Raw genomic sequence first — 18,362 nt, forward strand, 5'->3', positions numbered from 1 at the left:
AAACTGAAGGTTTCAGAAGTTTTTGAAATATATACACACTGGTAACTAAGTTCAAAAGATTTGTTGAATGATCAGCTTTTGATTTATAGCGTCTCGTATAGAATGTGAAACTTAGATCCCTTTAGATATGTGCCATATTTCCAATTATTATTTACAACTTCCTCACATACATCAGTTATGTTTTGATATATTTTATGTATGTTCCTTGCCGCTGATGCAACAGCTTGATACATACATAGCTGTGATTCGTTTACTGTAAATTATCAACTTATATAAATGGTTACAATAATCACATACAGTATGTGCACTTTTGGAAATGTCTTGGGATTATGCTTCTGTGTAGAAAATATTAACATACGCTAAACCAATACCGAGTTTCTGTAATACACTTAGTAAGACGTGTATATTTCTTTGTCTATTGTCAAACCACAATTTATGAAAGATGTTTATATTTTATTAATAGGGTTAGGTCGGAATAATTAATATTTGTCATGTTGGAAATAGTTGTGGTAGCAGGGACTGTCTGTACCAAAGTATTGTTGGCAAGAGAGAGCGCACATTGATATAATTTTAAAAAGGGCGGGAGAGACCGCGCATTGATACATTTTGTAATGGTAGCAGGGATTGTCTGCACCAGAAAGCATTGTTGGCAGTAGAGACCGCACTTTAGCGTTCGTAGGAAGTCAGTAGGAAGTGAAATGCGAAGGGAGTCGGTAGCAGGTCTGAAACGAGAGGTTGAGAGGAGCGGTGTGCCTGCCAGCCATTAGCTATGATTAACAAAAGATTATAAACGGATGTACAGAGACATCAGCTAATTATTATCATAAGAGAAACTAATATTATTGAATTAATTTTTTGAGAAACTCAAGACTACTGAAGGTATGTTTCCGCAATGCTAGTTGTAAGATTATTGTAAAAAGTAAGTCCCATTTGAACGTTTGTAAAATCATTTCATTCAGAATATAATTAATTTTTGCCAGCAATATTGCATTACTGATTATAATCCATCCCAAAAACCATCAACGTAAAACTTTGCAAAATTTTATTGCTGGCAAGAAAAAGTTTACCTATGAATTACGTAACGTCAGTCAAATTAATTAAAGAATAACGTCAGCTTTGGTAATAAATACAGCCACTTATTATGACAGCCCACCAGCAGCTAATAAAGTATAGTAAAACAGAGTAAGTATATTCATGTCGCAGTTCGATGTAGCAGTCAGATGGCGATCCAGTAACAGTAAAAAGGGTAAGGAACAGTTTTGGGTTATTGCAGATAACGACTGAGGGCCACGACGACGACACATTCTATGTTTCGTAGAAATAATCAGAAAATCACTTTTAATAAGCAGCAATTAAATTTGTATGCGAAGATTGAGAAAGAGAATAAATTTCAAAGGCAAGATTTCATTTGTTATTATTAAGCAAGAGATAGAAATCCTAAGGAAAGGTTTCATAGCTTATTGTAAAAGGGAAAGTTGCGTAACAAAAAAAAAAATAGTAGACGGTTGTCGAGTAAAAGAAAGAGATATAGAGGAGACGGGAAGGTTTCAACTTCTTATACTTTATATAAACGTATGGCCAAGGTCTAATTACTTAAAATATGACCAACTTTCTAGGATTCTGAAGATGATAAATAATTTTTTTTTTAAACCGGTAAAGCGAAATAAAAATATCTGTACAGCTGGCGACTGAATTTTATTCGCGAGTTCGATGTATTGAATCAGATCATAAAAACAGTCAAGTGGTTTCTATTGATAACGCGAAGATCATGTGTACATTAATCGACTTACTATGTGCAGAGCCTAAAAATGTCGATGAACAGAGTAACTAAATCGGAGGCCTTCTGCACTGTGTAACTGAATTAACCAGGAGTTGAAAACTAATTGCGAAAGTCAAACGTCTCGGAGTCGCCGCAGGTCAGCAGATTGTCGTTGAAGTCGCGCTGACAGCGGAGGAATGCCTCGCCAGTGGAGTCCTGCCCTGCAGGCGGGCTTCTCCCTAACGAGCGGCCTGGACGAGCCGGGGGCGCCACTCGGCCGCTGCTGTGTGCCGCTGCCGCTCCCCCGTGCATCTGCAGCAGCTCAGCGTTTAGCGCAATGCAGCGCTCCCGTGTAGACGTCATGTCATTAAGAGCGGCTGGAAGGCTCCTCTGCCACATGAAAGCCACTCTGTCCCCAAGAAGCACAGTCAGACAGCACTCAGTGCCTTCCCCTTAATTATTTTTTCGTGTTCTCGTTAAGGAAAACGTTATAAACGTACGACAGGGCAAAATATTTTCCCTTTTCGCTTCTACTGGCTTCCTTTGAGTCTCTGCACAAACAGGTAAATCCACTTTGTGCACGGTTTCCTCCATTTAATCACAAATATTAAATTCCTTTGCTAGAATTCCTGTGTCAAAATACGGCGATACAACTGAGTTTCATATATGAAAAGGATTCCTTCGAGAATGGATGCGTCCCAGCAGGAGCCCACAGGTAGGCTCGAGGCTCGTAGAACTGGCGATACGGGTCCACAACTTTAAGCAATAGGGACGTCGCGTCCGTAGACTGGATACCATAGAGACGTTTATTCCTGTCTGGCATTAGTTATCCGTTTATCTTCAAAACTATGTTCTACGAAAATAAAAATATACTTTATCTCAATCCATTAATAATCGTTTTCCCCGCTAATTCATATTTTGTTCTTCAAAATAAAAACTGTTATTCACAGATGCTCTGAACCAATAGCACATTTTTCTTTGTATGTGGCACATTATAACAACTACATTTGCAGTATACTTTGTACCCTAACGCAAAAGATGTCAAAAAGTAATTTATTCGTACTGGCATGATACTACTTCGTTTTGACCTGCTGTATTGAGGCAGACATGTATTATTCTGTCATGAAACTTCGATTCTTTTGTTCTTAGCCAACACTGATCAAACAAAACATTGTGACCACTGTCCATTAGGAGACTCTTGCCGTAGCGTGCATGTGATGCGGCAAGTAAAGTACACGGAGTGTAACGGGCATTAGTGTAGATAGAAATTATGTGGTAGCTTAATTTGTATACACATAAGTCTGTTAGATGTTTTTTCTCTGCATCGAACAGTCTTCCCACCAACACGATCTGATATTTTCTGCGCGGTCGTAACTGCATCACTAAATGGACTAGGCGCGTTAGTATAGACTAAGTGGAATACGCCTGTTAGTATAACTAACTGTTTTGCGTCACTCATCCACACTTCAGCACCCGACCTGCCGCCCTGGGGAAAATAAGTATTGATGGCTTGTTACTAGCACATGCAGTTGGAAGTACTAGCCAACCTAAAAGCATAACCTTAGACCTTTCTTCTAGAGCGTTAGATTTCTTTCAGTTTTTATTGGTTAAAAGTATTTTTACGCCACGTACTTACGAAGGTACTGAGATTCAAAGCAATGGCAAATTTCTCAAATTATCAACGAAACTGCCTTATAATTTTATAACATTTTTAAAAGTTAAATGGTAGGTTCGTCTAATGGACAGCGTTTATCAGCCTCAAGAAGCATCCCACCCTCTATCAGTAGAAAGTTTATTTGGTTTGGGGAATTGAGTGGTACGATGTCACTGGAAGGACCTAAACAAACTGTACCCTCCACCATCCCCACACCTCTGTCTGTCTCTGCCTGAACTGTTAAAACGGATTTGTTTCAAATACTAATGTCGTCCTACGGAAAAACTTCGCTAAAGATTCAGTATTTCTGGATGTATACAGTAGTGGAACAAAGTACTCAATATTATAAGTACGGGTATTTCCAGTGGTAACGACATATCCTAAGTCGAGTTTATATTTTTATGACATTAACACCACCCCGCGGCGATCGGCACGTCGTATATTCACAATTAAAAATCTTAATATCAGCTCACGACACAGAAATGCGTTGTCAAATTAGTATTTAATTTCACAGTCCACGGTACGCACTAAATAGTCTGTGCAGTCTACAATCAAAACATTGCACTTACAGCTTTTCTCGGGATTAATTGAATATCACGCTCTCACGCATAAGTAAGATTCAAAGATCTATGATGACTATTCACACATCTGTCAAACAAAATATGTGTCTAACAAAATATTTCACTGAATAAACTGGACAGGTCGTGGCGGGCTGTCTGCTAATGTAGTGGCGGACACTGCACACGCGCGTATATAATCGACACAAGACAGTAATGGAGACAATAATGAGCAAAAAAACAAGAAACACGCAATTATAGATAAATACAAGTAACACAACTAAATATCAATAAACGATTAAAAAGGCGAATGAAAAATAAAGATGAATAACTTTGTTTCCTTCTGTAATAAAAGCAGTTATTTACTGTAATGTGGTCAGTGTTTGAGATTAATCGGTTAGCCGAATTATAACGTTTATTGTAAAAAGTGATTTAATAAACGAAACAATTTTTTGGTTATAATTCTGAATGTTACGAAAACAAGAAGAATTGCAGTACTATGTCATAATTTACAGTTACGTTAAATCAGTTCAAAGAAAAACTATCATTTCTTTTGGAAACGCCTTTCTATAATTACCTAGAGAAGTAGTCTGCAAACGCCGAGCCTTCGTTTCATTTACCTGGTACTGTCAGCGAGTCATCAACGTCCCTATCGATGGTCCACAATCCTTGAGTCCTTGGATGCGCAATCGAGCGGTCGTCGTCTCGCTATTCCTCTAGATCGTAGCCGCCCATGACTGTTACCATTCTCACTGTGTTCTCTACTGTAAGAGTAACAGGAATGCGCGATGTTTGTGTAATTAGCGCATCTACATGCAGAGACGAAAGTAAGACACGATTGATTCAATTAATACGTGACGTATTCCGACGTAATGCTGTTCGTTAGGCGTTAGTAGTCACAATTTCAGAGTTGTGGGTTTCCGATCAGTCGTGGTTCGATACATTTCACAGTACAACAATACGCAAAATGAAAGAACATTAATATATTCGTTATTGGAATTAACAGTTGAAGGTTCTCCATATTATACCCTTCACAACATTTAAATGAAATTTAAAGTCATTTCACATATCCTTTAGCACCTTATATTTCCGGCGCATTCAATAAACGTGCCAGGAGAAAAATCGGCAGATGAACGTGTTCCGATCATTGTCTGAATTCATATGTATTTTATTCTATTCTACACCCACGTGCTGTTTTGTTATGCAACTGTGCTTCCTATACCTTCATTACAATTAATTTCACTATCCTATCCCACTGCCAAGCCCTTAGAATGACAGATTGAGTTGAAACGTCCCCTTAGAAAAATTTATACAACACTGTGTTTAAACTGACACACAATATTTTTAGCGCAACGCGATCTGACTCAAAAATCCCTACAAAAGAATGGCCCTGACTAACATTAACCTATACCTTTCACAAATCACTTACCTCACCAAAAATCTTCGTTACGCGAACTACTGCAATTCAGCGAGCGCCACTACTGCCAGCTAAATAAAAGATTCAAACTACAGAAGGCACTAACTACTGATAGGCATAGTTAGCAAATGAATGATTTTAATAGAGAACAAACAATGTATTTACCTTAATAGTGTTGAAAAATCATAATATACATAGCAGTTCATGGCATCCAGTCTTACAAATTTCAAAACTCTGCCATTCCTCTCCCCACATCCACCACTGCTGGCGGCTCACCTCCAACTGCGCAACGCTACGCGCTGTTCACATCCAGCTGCCCAACACTATAATGGCAGACAACAATGCAAACTAGCCACAGACTGCACACAGCACAGCCAGTGATTTTCATACAGAGCGCTACGTGGTGTTACCAATAAGAAAACATAAACAGCCTACTAGCACAGTCAGTGATTTTCGTACAGAGCGCTATGTAACGTTGCCAATAAGAAAACCTAAACAGCCTACCTGCGCAACGCTACGTGCTGTTCACATCCAGCTGCCCAACACTACAATGGCAGACAACAATGCAAATTAGCCACAGACTGCACACAGCACAGCCAGTGATTTTCGTACAGAGCACTACGTGGCGTTACCAATAAGAAAACATAAACAGCCTACTAGCACAGCCAGTGATTTTCATACAGAGCGCTACGTAACGTTGCCAATAAGAAAACAAAACAGCCTACTTACATAGCCCCCATGCTCCCCACAAAAAAATTTACAAATTGTTTTGGGCAGTGGCCAATAATGATTTGATAAAATTTTTCATAATTACAATAACAAAGATATCAAATGCACACACTTATTGATACAATGTTGGTCAAAAGCTAAAATTTTTGTCACAGTCCATAAAGACAGTCCTGATCGTTCATCACAGTAAAATAGCAGCGTTTTTCTCAAAGTCTGAGCAGTAGAAGAAAATGCACACAGAAGTAGTGGATTTCCATGCAGCCTTGAAGAAGTAGTGTTGCCCTTCCAATGAAAAGACGGTGCTGACTCTTGACATGCAGACAGGTAATGGGCCACAACAGAGCAAACCCACAGCAGAGTCATTCGAAGTTTTGAAGAATATTGGTAGGTAGGTCATCACACAGTAGACCCATTGTAGTCCTGGTAGAGATTGTGGTATTGGTGGGCCACCAGAGGTGCAGACCCACTGCAGTCCTTGTAGAAATAATGGTATTGGTGAGTCATCAAAGATGCAGACCCACTGTAGTCCTTGTAGAAATAATGGTATTGGTGGGTCATCAAAGATGCAGACCCACTGTAGTCCTTGTAGAGATGGCCAGCAGCCATCTGTTTTGACTGTGCAGGTCCACAATCACCATTGAAGAGTCTTGTGGATAATATAGCAAGTCCATAACCACCACTTGTGAACTCACAAAGTTTCTGGAATTGTCCTTAGAACCAGCAATGCTGTTATCCAGTCCCTTGCTGAATTATTAACACACATGCAAACACTATCAGTCCCTACTTCTCACATATTGTCCATATACTATGACCAACAGAAACGTGTGCAGTGAAATGTAACTTACAAGTTACTTAATCTGATGAACTGGTGTCCATTACAATTTTATAACATAAGAATACAATTACAAAGATACAGAATACATCATTAAAGAACATAACAATACAGATAACATTTGTAGTAATAGGGGCTTTACAAAAGAATAGAAATAAACATATACATCAGTGTTACAGGAATTATGACATGAGTACATACACAAAAGATCAGAATAACTTTCGAAACATCAACTTCACACATGAGCATTAAAACAGAACAGAATAAATAATGTCTAAACATCTTTACAAAGTAAATAACATATTATTAATGCAAATTATATTTGAGGATAACAGTATTCCTCATCATAGTTCATGTAGCTCAGTATTAGAAAAATTCTACAACATAAGTCTTATCAGATAAACATATAAAGACAGGAAGAACATAAATACACAAGGGTACACAAACACATAGTGGGATAACACAAGGAAAGGACAGGGTTTGTTTTAATGCAGTATTTTGCAAACAAAACTTTCTTTACTTCTTGGAGATCTCCCTTCGTTCTTCATTATTTCCAAAAAGTCCTATCTATACCTGCTTTCTGTACTTTTCTCGTATAACCTCGCAGTGCATTTCTTCAAATTCATCGCAACTCATTCTCTTATAGGCTACCCCCTCTTAAGCTAACTTAAATATACTGAGCTCAAATGCTAAACTAAGGGACGAGGCAATGCAGCAGCACAAAACAATTAACACAAACATCAATGACAAAAAATTGAAATTGGCAAAGCAATTGCAATATTACAACTAATATTAGGCACTGTGCAGCAAACAAGAAAAATAAATCCGTAGTAAAACTGGCTTAACAGCGTAATACAAAGTCAAATTCAGTAACATTATGCCTGGCAAACTGCAGCAGCAAATGCAATAACTTGTATCTAAACATGAGAAAGCTCAAGCAGAAAAAATATTACACTAAAGACAACAATGCAGACAAGAGAAATGTGTATTTACATCGTAATGTCTATGTAATTAAAGTGGTGCACCACAAAAACTAATTCTACAAAAAATTACCAAGTACTTGGAAAGAAAATTATATATGCAGTTACTGTTATTAGTCCCTTCTTATTGTTCTTTCCATTCCAAGAGCTCCTTTTTCGAAGAATGTGGATCATAAAATAATTATTTAATAGATCTGTTGACAGAAAGTGTTCACATTAGCAAATGCATTTAATTTTATTTTATGAAACCAATGCTACAACACAGCTGGAGACCAGATATTAAACAAAATGAGCAATCTCTCAACTAGAAAGACAATAGATATAAAATGTAGCTCATCATTTCATTAGGCATTTTAGTAAATATCATAAATTAAGAGCACCACAGTGTTATCATATGTTGTCAAGTTTGAGCGTGCCGTATTTGCGATGCTTTCGACAAAGAAATGTCAATAGCGAGGATAATGGCCTCTTTTTGTTCACCTAATGGCTTTCTTTTGTCAGACGACTACCTCTCAGCTGGGTGCCCAAAACGCATTACGTCAGGGTCACTTACCTTTCTTACTGAAATATTTACGAAAGCAGTTTCCGCTACAGTGGCAGTCTCATATAAAAAACTCACAGGTTGAGAATTTGCGTTACAAATGTGTAGAAACATAATCCTATAAATATAACAGTGTCCAAAAAATATTTGTCTGCATTGTGATACATTCACACATTTAGACACATTTCATAACTCTTAAAGTACGATTCTTGGTTTCCAACAACCTTTTCCACAAATCAGAGTCCCTATCCACTCCTCATTACTCCTTACCTTACTATACATATACATATCGTCGACACTTCCACAATATTTCATCATAACCGATACGTAGCATAATCAAATTTCTAATATAGCAACAGCTTATTGATCATAAACGTACTTCAACAGCATAATACACATCGTCGTCGTAATAATGTCATCACACCCCAGTCAAATCTCAAAAACGTCGTAGCTTTCTGCAATAATTTTAAAACTTAAAAAAAATTCTCTGCTCATTTCAATAGTGTCATCTACCTCAAACGTACTATAAAAATCATGATCCCATATCAAATATATCATTCAAAGCTGTCATAGTATCACAATGGTTCCGAAAAAATATGAACAGTTCACAAAGTACACACAAAATACAATTTCATAAGTGTGAAGTTATCCAATTGTGTAAACATGTGTCACTGATGTAGTAAAAAAAAGTTTATCTCTCAGTTAAATAATCAGGTAGCTGTGTAATTCTGTGTTGGAGAAATATGGTACCGATGTGTAAAGTTGAATAAGCAAATACCATATTAGCTAGGGCTCCTTGTGCTTGCCACACACATGGTACACAAAGTAAACGTGTACCCCCCTGAGGACTAATGTAATTATACCCTCAGGTGTTACAGATTACAGCAATGGAATGAAATGTATCACGGAAAACCTTTGTATCATTGTACTTCAAATATCTTTAAAAATAAATGTTTTAAGTACAAAATTAATCACTCAAATACGTGTACTGTAGCGCTAAACTGTGCGTCTTGTTGTAAGATAATCTCTGTGGAAGTGTCGAAGTTATCGTTCTGCAGAAGTCAATGTACTTACCTCATGATACACAAAAGTGAAATGCTTTGCATATAGATATTTTAGTTATTACGCTTATTGCCGTGATGAAGAAAGTACTGTGCTGTAACGTATTGTTGTCCTACGGAAAGGCTGTCTCCTTGTAGCTATACCACAAAAGTAAAACATATTTTACTTTACAGAAGAATTCAGAAAAACTGTGCAGATATAAAACAGATACACCGCAAAAGCAACATTGTAAATTGTCACTCATTAGTAGCGTCGTGATAAAATCTTGTAGATGTCACATAAACTAACCACTGTGTCATCTGGTATCTCACAGAAAGTACTTTAAATCCAGAATGTATTTTCAAGTAAACCAAAATGTTGCATCAAAATCTCATTAGCAGTATACGTTCTATGTATGTAAGCCTTATAGTCGTTATGTAATCGTGCAACTAACAAGCAAGAATGTACACACACAGTAACACTGTGTCCTCTGTTCACTATCACAATGCAGTGCTAATAACCGTCTAAATATGTTCCCTAGGTTCTAGACTGGATAGTTAACTTCCAACATTGTTGCATGTTAACAGATTCTAAGTATGACAAAGCATACTAGGAATGTAAAGTGAAAAGTTATATGGCAAAGACAAAGTTAAAAAGCGGATTATCTTTCAATAAACAGTTTTACATGTGAAATGTGGTGTAAACCTTTACTCTTCCTAGTACGCAGAGTTTCAACTTCAACGCAATTACCATGTGGTATACGTCGGATTCTGTAAGGTCCATTGTAAACTAGAAAGAATTTGTGACTCAAGTTTTTCTTCTTATGTGACAATGAATGAGCTTTAATGAGAACTTTCTGATCAATATATAATTCCTTTGCATTTGCTTTACCGTGTAGTTTTCTCCTTTTGTCTGCTGCAGATTTTATATTTATAATAGCCAAATCAATTATGTCTTTGTGTCTAAGTTTACGTGTATTCGGGAAAGGTACAAGCTCTCTGATTCTGTTCGGTGGTTCTTCATTCTTCAGTGCAAGAGTAGGTGGTAAAGTAGTGGAGTCATGAGGCATTTCATTCAGCACGTTTTGAAATAAGTGTAAATATCTGTCCCAATGCTGACGCTTTCTGTGACAATAAAGTCTGCAAAGCTTATTGATTTCTTTCATAATCCGTTCGGAGGGGTTACAATGTGGTGAATACAATGAAATAAAAACAGGTTTGATTTTATGATTCTGAAGCATGCGTGCCCAAACAGCAGATCTTAACTGCGGTCCGTTATCTGAAATGACTTTACTAACGTGTCCAACTTCACGTAAGAAATTTTTAACAAAGGCGTTGGATACAGACCGTCCAGTGGCTTTACGTAACGGTGTGAAAGAAACAAATTTTGAAGTAAGTTCAACAGCGACTAGAACGTACGAAAATCCATTAGATGTTCTGACAAGCGCTCCCAAGAGATCAACAGCAGCAAATTCTTTTGATTTAGAAGGAATGATAGGAAACAGCGGAGCACGATGGGAGATAGTAGATGGTTTCGCCTTTTGACAAAGTTTACAAATAGACAAGACTCTTCGAATTCTCTTTTCCATATTGTTAAAATAACAAGTCGTTCGAAGAATATGATAACATTTTCGTGGGCCAAAATGTGCATAGCTGAAATAAATGTACCAAATGAGCTTATTAACAAAATCGTCAGGAATGCAAAGTACCCATAGCTTGTCATCAACAGTGCAGCGTTTGAACAGTATGTTGTTTCTAACCAGATAATAATGCCGAATCTGTGTGTGTGTCTTTTCGTGCCATTTGCTCTTGATGTCTTTCCAAATCGGATCTTTATCTTGTTCATGAGCAATGTGATGATGAAGTTTTCAAAGGCGACTTTCTGAATGTAAAGAATACTGAAATTTTTCTCGAGGTTGCCTTCTGTGTTACTTTTCTCAAGCCCAGCCGGTGCGCGTGACAGTGCGTCCGCAACAATGTTCTCCTTGCTGGGAATGTAGACTATTGTGAAGTGGAATTCTTGCAGAAACAATGCCCAACGTTTTAACCTGTCGTGATTTAATTTTGAAGACATAAGAAATTGTAATGCACGATGATCACTGTATACTTTTACGTGCTTACCAGAAAGGAAGAAACGGAATTCGTTAAATGCCCAAACGACAGCTAAAGCTTCTAATTCAGTAACGGAATAATTTTTTTCAGATTTTGTTAGCACTCGGCTAGCAAAAGCAATGGTTTTCTGAACGGTAGTGTCATTTTCTATGGCTTCTTGAAATAAATGGGCACCAAGACCGACTTTAAAAGAATCCGTGCCAAGGCAGAAATCTTGTGAGAGATCTGGATGAGCTAGTATTAGCGCGTTAAGTAGCGATTCTTTCAAACAATTGAATTCTAACTGTGCTTGTTCGTCCCAGTTCCAAATAGTATTTTTTCCAGTGAGAGAACAAAGTTTTGGTGTAACAAGAATTTGCATATTCAGAAAACGTCGGTAAAAATTTACGAGACCTAGAAAACTGCGGACTTGTTTTTTTTTGTGGATGGAACTGGAATGGCTCTGATTGCTTCTAACTTTTCAGGATCCGGCTGAATGCCTTCAGAAGAAATAATATGTCCCAAAAACCTCACCTTTGACCTACCGAATTCAGACTTTTCCAAGTTAACTATAATTCCAGATGCTGCAAAAATACATAACAAACTGTTGAGGATGCGATTATGTTGTTCCCATGAAGCTTCTCCTATTAGAATATCGTCCACATATAAGGTGATGTGACGTTTTAAGAACTCAGGTAGTATGGAATTTAGCCCGCGAATGAATGCTGCCAAAGAAATGTTCAAACCAAAAGGAAGTTTCCGAAACTGATAACAAACGCCGAAACAAAGGAAAGCTGTGTATTTTCTACATTCTGGATGAAGTTCGATCTGATAGAAGCTGGATCTGAGATCAATGGAAGACAACACTTTTACACCATTAAAATTTTGAAGAAGTTCTTCCAACGTTTGCAGCCTGTCTGTTTCAGGAATAATGATAGTATTGATTTGTCTCGAATCTAAGACAAGCCTGATCGATCCATTTTTCTTCTCAACAACATGTAATGGATTGTTGTATGAGCTTACTGCAGGCTCAATAATGCCCTCGTCAAGCATAGACTGTATTTCTGTTCTAACACGGTCCCTATAATGTGCTGGAATTACGTATGGTCTAACACAAAATTTAGTATGCTCACGAACACGAAATTGGTATTGAAATCCCTTCATTGTTCCTGTTTTGTGAGTAAAAACTGTGGAATGTGCTTGTAAAATCTCAAAAAGGTCCTGCCTATCAGTGTCATTACAATTCTCAATTGTTTGAATTTTATTCTGAATTAACTCATTAGTTTCAAATATGCCGTCGATATCATCCCTGTCAGTACTTGCAGAGTGACTGTTAGTGTCTAGTTCCGTAGAAAATTCCGAACTGTTGTCTAACAGAAGGTAAAGCCGATTAATTTCCTCGTCATGGTTTGAGAACCAGTCTTCAAATTTCAAAGCTACTGACTTACCTTCTTCTCTAAACTTATTTCAGCATCGTGAAAGTTTAAGATTGCTTTGTATTCATTCAAAAAGTCTACTCTCAGTATAATTTCCGTCGACGATAATGGAACAATAAGAACGTTCATAGAGAAGCTGTGGCTTTGACAAAAGAATTCTAAGTTGGTTTGTTGGCGTACATCTACACTTTTTTCAATGATTGCACCTTGTAATTTAATCTTACGTAACGGAAGTGTGGGGCAATCGTTCGATTTGTTGGATTTGCTAAAAGCTGTTTCACTAATTACTGAGATGGGACTGCCAGAGTCAAGTACTGCCGTAAATTTTACGTCATTTACAGTAATGTGAATCCCAGGATATGCAATGTTGTTATGTTTTACGTCGTGTTCCTGGAGTAAGATGTCCCTAATGTCTTCCATTTTTACGTAATTACTAGTTACGGCAGCTGCGTCATCGGTTTCATAAGTACGTTTTGTGGCTGCCAGCGGTATGAGTCATTGCCTATTGTGTCTTTGTTGGCGCGCATCGTTATTGGGATTTGGAGACCTAACTTCTACAAATTCACCTTGTCGAGAGGGCCCTGCTCTGTTTGAATCCCGCCAGTTCCGATGCAATTCAGGTCTGTCGTTATGATCATATCGTCTGTCGTCATGTCGGTAGATTCCATAGTTTTTTTCTTGTCGGTCACGAGGTGGAGAATTTCTCCCTGAATCGTAACTGTGCACTGGACCGTTGCATTTGAAGTTATTCTGTCTCCCTTGATAAAAATTATTTTGGTTCCCATATTGTCTGTTTCTCTGATTGTCTCTGTGATAGTCATTACCACGGAGAGGTGATCATTCCCTGTAATTATTACTACTCTGCCAACGGTTGTCATATGGGTGGTGTCTCTTTTGCTCACGATTTACGGTATAAGAATAGCCTTGTCGTGTATTATTTCCGTCATCGCGGAATTGTGACAGATGTGACCTGTAATTGTTGTGCTCCTGTTTTCGCGTTCTGCGATTGTCAGTGTCAATTTCCAGTTCTTGTAACAGTCCCTGAAAAGCTTCAATGTCGTCTTTGCAACGTCCTGCTAAAATAATATGTCGTAAATGTTCAGGCAGTTTGATTAAGCAAATGCGGATGAGTTCTGAGGGGCTGTATGGGTTTGAAAGATACTGATTCTTATGCAACATGTCTTCAAAATATTTCATAAGACTGGAAAATTCAGATTGTTCGAAACATTTCATCATTATGATGCTATGTTTTACTCGGTCTTGTGTAGCTTGAGACCAATACGCTGAGAGGAAGGCATGATAAAATTCTCCTTCACTGTGACAATCTTGAATGACCGATCGCATTCTTACAGCTGGTTCATTCTCCAAGTAGCCACACATAAATTCTAACCTGTGCTCCAATGACCAGTTGGGAGGAAAACAATGAGAGAATTGATGAAGCCATGCTTGTGGATGAATGTCGTTGTCAGAATTCTTAAATGTTTTGAATTTACGTGTAGTAATGAACAGCTTATTGTCGAAATCATCGTGTCGGCGAGTCGCACATCGCTCATTGTTACTTCGTTTCGGCGGTTCCATCTCAAAATCCAATGCACCTTGCCAATTTCTTTCATAATTCCCGAAGTGTCCTGTGTTATTATTTTGTGATTGTTCCGTATTTCTATGTCCCTCTTCCTGTACTGGAGCGCGAGTGTCCTCTGAAATATGTAATTCTTGTATTACCTGCGTCAACTGATCTTGTACTTCCTGGATTTCTCTTTTGTACTGTGTATTGATTTGATTTTGATTTTGTTTGAATTTTCTAATTTGTTCATACTCTTCTGTGTCAGTGAAGGCTACAGGTCTTGTGTCATTCAGATCATCGTCTACCTTTGTAGACAAGTTAGCGAACTGATCCGAAAGTTCGGCTACTTTCTCCGATAGTGAACACATTTCCTCAGTGTGTTTTTCTGAACCAAGTTTCAGAGTGTCCATTTGTGTTGAAATCGAATCTACTGTGTCCTTTAAGTTTTTCTGAGTTTTTGCAAGTTGCGTAACCGAATCGGTAGATGCAACTGAGTCAATTTTAGCCCACAAGGTCTCATGATTTTCATGAACAATGGTTTGCAGTTCTTTTATGGCTGCTTCGTGATTCTGTAATGCATTTTCATGCCGCGAAAAAATAGGTTGAAAATGCTCACAAATCTGTGTTTTTACGTCATTACAGACTTTTTACATTTCGATTCAATGTTATGTAACTCAGTAGTTAAATCTTCACGTGTTTGTTCAAGTGAGGTGTCTAACTTTTGAAGATTTTGTTCCATTATGTCTAACTTCCGAAGCTTTTGTTCCATTGTGTCTAGCTTTTGAAGCTTTTGCTGTGTTTGTCTCTGATTTTGTTCCATTTGTTGCATTAATTGCAATAATAATATATTAGTGTCTGGAATCTGTTTCTCTATGCTTTTTGGCAGTGCATTTTCACCGGCAACATTCACATTTTGACAAGCAGAAAATGTGTCTTGACTCATTCGAGAAAACGGTGAGGACCAAAACCTAAGTCTACAGTATTTGCAATATTGTGTTCTGTCATTTCGGATTCCTGAGGCGAGCTGTTGCCGACCGATCGATCGATAATGCTTCCCTGTTCACTAATTGTCTCACTGCCAACAGCATTATTTGCAGCCCGCTCCATTTCCCTATGCACAATTACCGAATTACTACTTCGAACGTCTGTTAATTCACTACACAGTGGTGCTGATAAGCTACGCTCGTCGTCACTATTATTTCTCAGTTTACTTTGGAGCCTAGTGTTACGTTTTTCACACGCCATTATTGTCACAATATTTCACACGATAACACAGAAAAGCACAATTTGAAGAGCAAAATAAGAAAACACATTAACATAGCACTGAAAATAATATCTAGTTAATTGCAAGCGCAGCTGCGAAATACAGGGTGGCGCAGATGGATCGGGTGGTTTTGAAGTGGACTGTACGTCTGGAGGGGGGGAGCCAGGTGTTCGGCGACTTCGTCCTGTGGTGGGGGGGGACGGGAAGTTTCAGTTGCAGGCTGGCAGTCAGTCGCGATGGCTACGTGGTCCGTTGAGCATCGTGTTTTCGCAGTGGAAGAGTTCATACGCAATAACGAGTCAATTGTTGCTGTGACGCGTGCCTTTCGCCGGCGTTTCAACATCCCACCTCGCGGTAGTGTTCCTAAGCGAGATACGATATTGAGTTGGGTGCATAATTTCCGCACTACTGGTTCATGTGCTCCAAAATGGACGCCTAGACCGCCAACAATAACAACGCCTGAGAACGTGGAGCGTGTGAGACGCGATGTCACTGCGAGCCCACGTCGATCAACGAGACGTCGTGCTCAAGCTCTTGGAATGTCACGTCGGAGCCTTCAAAGGATTCTTAACGAAGAACTGAAATTCCACCCCTATAAAATCCTGTTGGTACAGAAGATTCTCCCAACAGACCATCTTCAAAGGCTTCAGTTTAGCCAACAGATGTTGGAGTTATTGGAAGATGTAAACCTGATTATCATGATGTCTGACGAGGCTCACTTTCACATTAGCGGATACGTAAACAAGCAAAATTGCCGTTACTGGGCCGACACTAACCCAAGAGATCTACACCAACGGCCTCTCCATAGTGACAAAGTGACGGTTTGGTGTGGGGTTTCTAAGGTAGGGATAATTGGTCCTTACTTTTTTGAAAATGAAAGGGAGCAGGCGGTTACTGTTAATTCGCAGCGTTATGTGAACATGATTGAAGATTTTCTTCTCCCACAACTTGAAGAGAACAATTACGACATGGGCAATATGTGGTTCCAACAAGACGGGGCAACTGCACATACCGCTAGGATATCAATGCAAGCTGTACGCGCTCTGTTCCCTGGCCGTTTGATTTCCCGTAATGGAGATGTCCATTGGCCCCCTCGCTCGCCGGACCTCACGGTATGTGACTTTTTCTTATGGGGCTATTTAAAAGCAAGGGTCTACATGAACAAACCCCGGACCATTCAGGAGTTGAAGGCAGCAATTCACACCAAAATCACATCAATTCCTGGTGATGTGCTTGAGCGGGCAATGCGGAACGTTAAGGACCGACTCCAAGAATGCGTCGCTCGAGAAGGAGGGCATTTGATGGATGTAATTTTTAAAAACTAACATTACTATTTTTTTGTTAATAAACTTCCATTGTAACTACACGTTTTGCACTTTATTTCAATCCAATACCTTTACAATTGACAGTTTGACAAGTATTTTAAAACCACCCGATCCATCTGCGCCACCCTGTACTTGGTGCAAATCTACATGCATGCCACAATTGTTTTACTGTACAAGAATGAAAGACTGCAACTACAAAGGAGATTCTCTCTACAATTGCAAGCTAACAATAAACAATAGCTACACTAATTACAAAAACTACAAGAACAAAATCAGAAGATTCCAGTGAGGTATCCTCGGCTAAGGGTCGACATATGAAACGTCCCCTTAGAAAAATTTATACATGACTGTGTTTAAACTGACACACAATATTTTTAGCGCAACGCGATCTGACTCAAAAATCCCAACAAAAGAATGGCCCTGACTAACATTAACCTATACCTTTCACAAATCACTTACCTCACCAAAAATCTTCGTTACGCGAACTACTGCAATTCAGCGAGCGCCACTACTGCCAGCTAATTAAAAGATTCAAACTACAGAAGGCACTAACTACTGATAGGCATAGTTAGCAAATGAATGATTATAATAGAGAACAAACAATGTATTTACCTTAATAGTGTTGAAAAATCGTAATATACATAGCAGTTCATGACATCCAGTCTTACAAATTTCAAAACTCCGCCATTTCTCTCCCCACATCCACCACTGCTGGCGGCTCACCTCCAACTGCGCAACGCTACACGCTGTTCACATCCAGCTGCCCAACACTATAATGGCAGACAACAATGCAAACTAGCCACAGACTGCACACAGCACAGCCAGTGATTTTCATACAGAGCGCTACGTGGCGTTACCAATAAGAAAACATAAACAGCCTACTAGCACAGCCAGTGATTTTCATACAGAGCGCTACGCAACGTTGCCAATAAGAAAACATAAACAGCCTACTTACAGAGTGAATGCGTATGTGTATTGAGTTTTCATAATACCTAGTGCAAGTAAACTTCTTGCCTGCTTCTGTGGCAGTTTAAACTTAACATTCTTCCTTCAACATTTGGTGTAAGCTTAGAGGGTGGAGAATAGGTTTCGTTCCATTTTAGACGAAGCGCTGTTGTGATGAAGTTGGCAAGGTGGGGTAAAGGTGTTCTCTGATAACTTAACGCTACTTGA

This window comes from Schistocerca piceifrons, chromosome 4 (genome assembly GCF_021461385.2).
Source record: "Schistocerca piceifrons isolate TAMUIC-IGC-003096 chromosome 4, iqSchPice1.1, whole genome shotgun sequence".
Lineage (NCBI taxonomy): Eukaryota > Metazoa > Arthropoda > Insecta > Orthoptera > Acrididae > Schistocerca > Schistocerca piceifrons.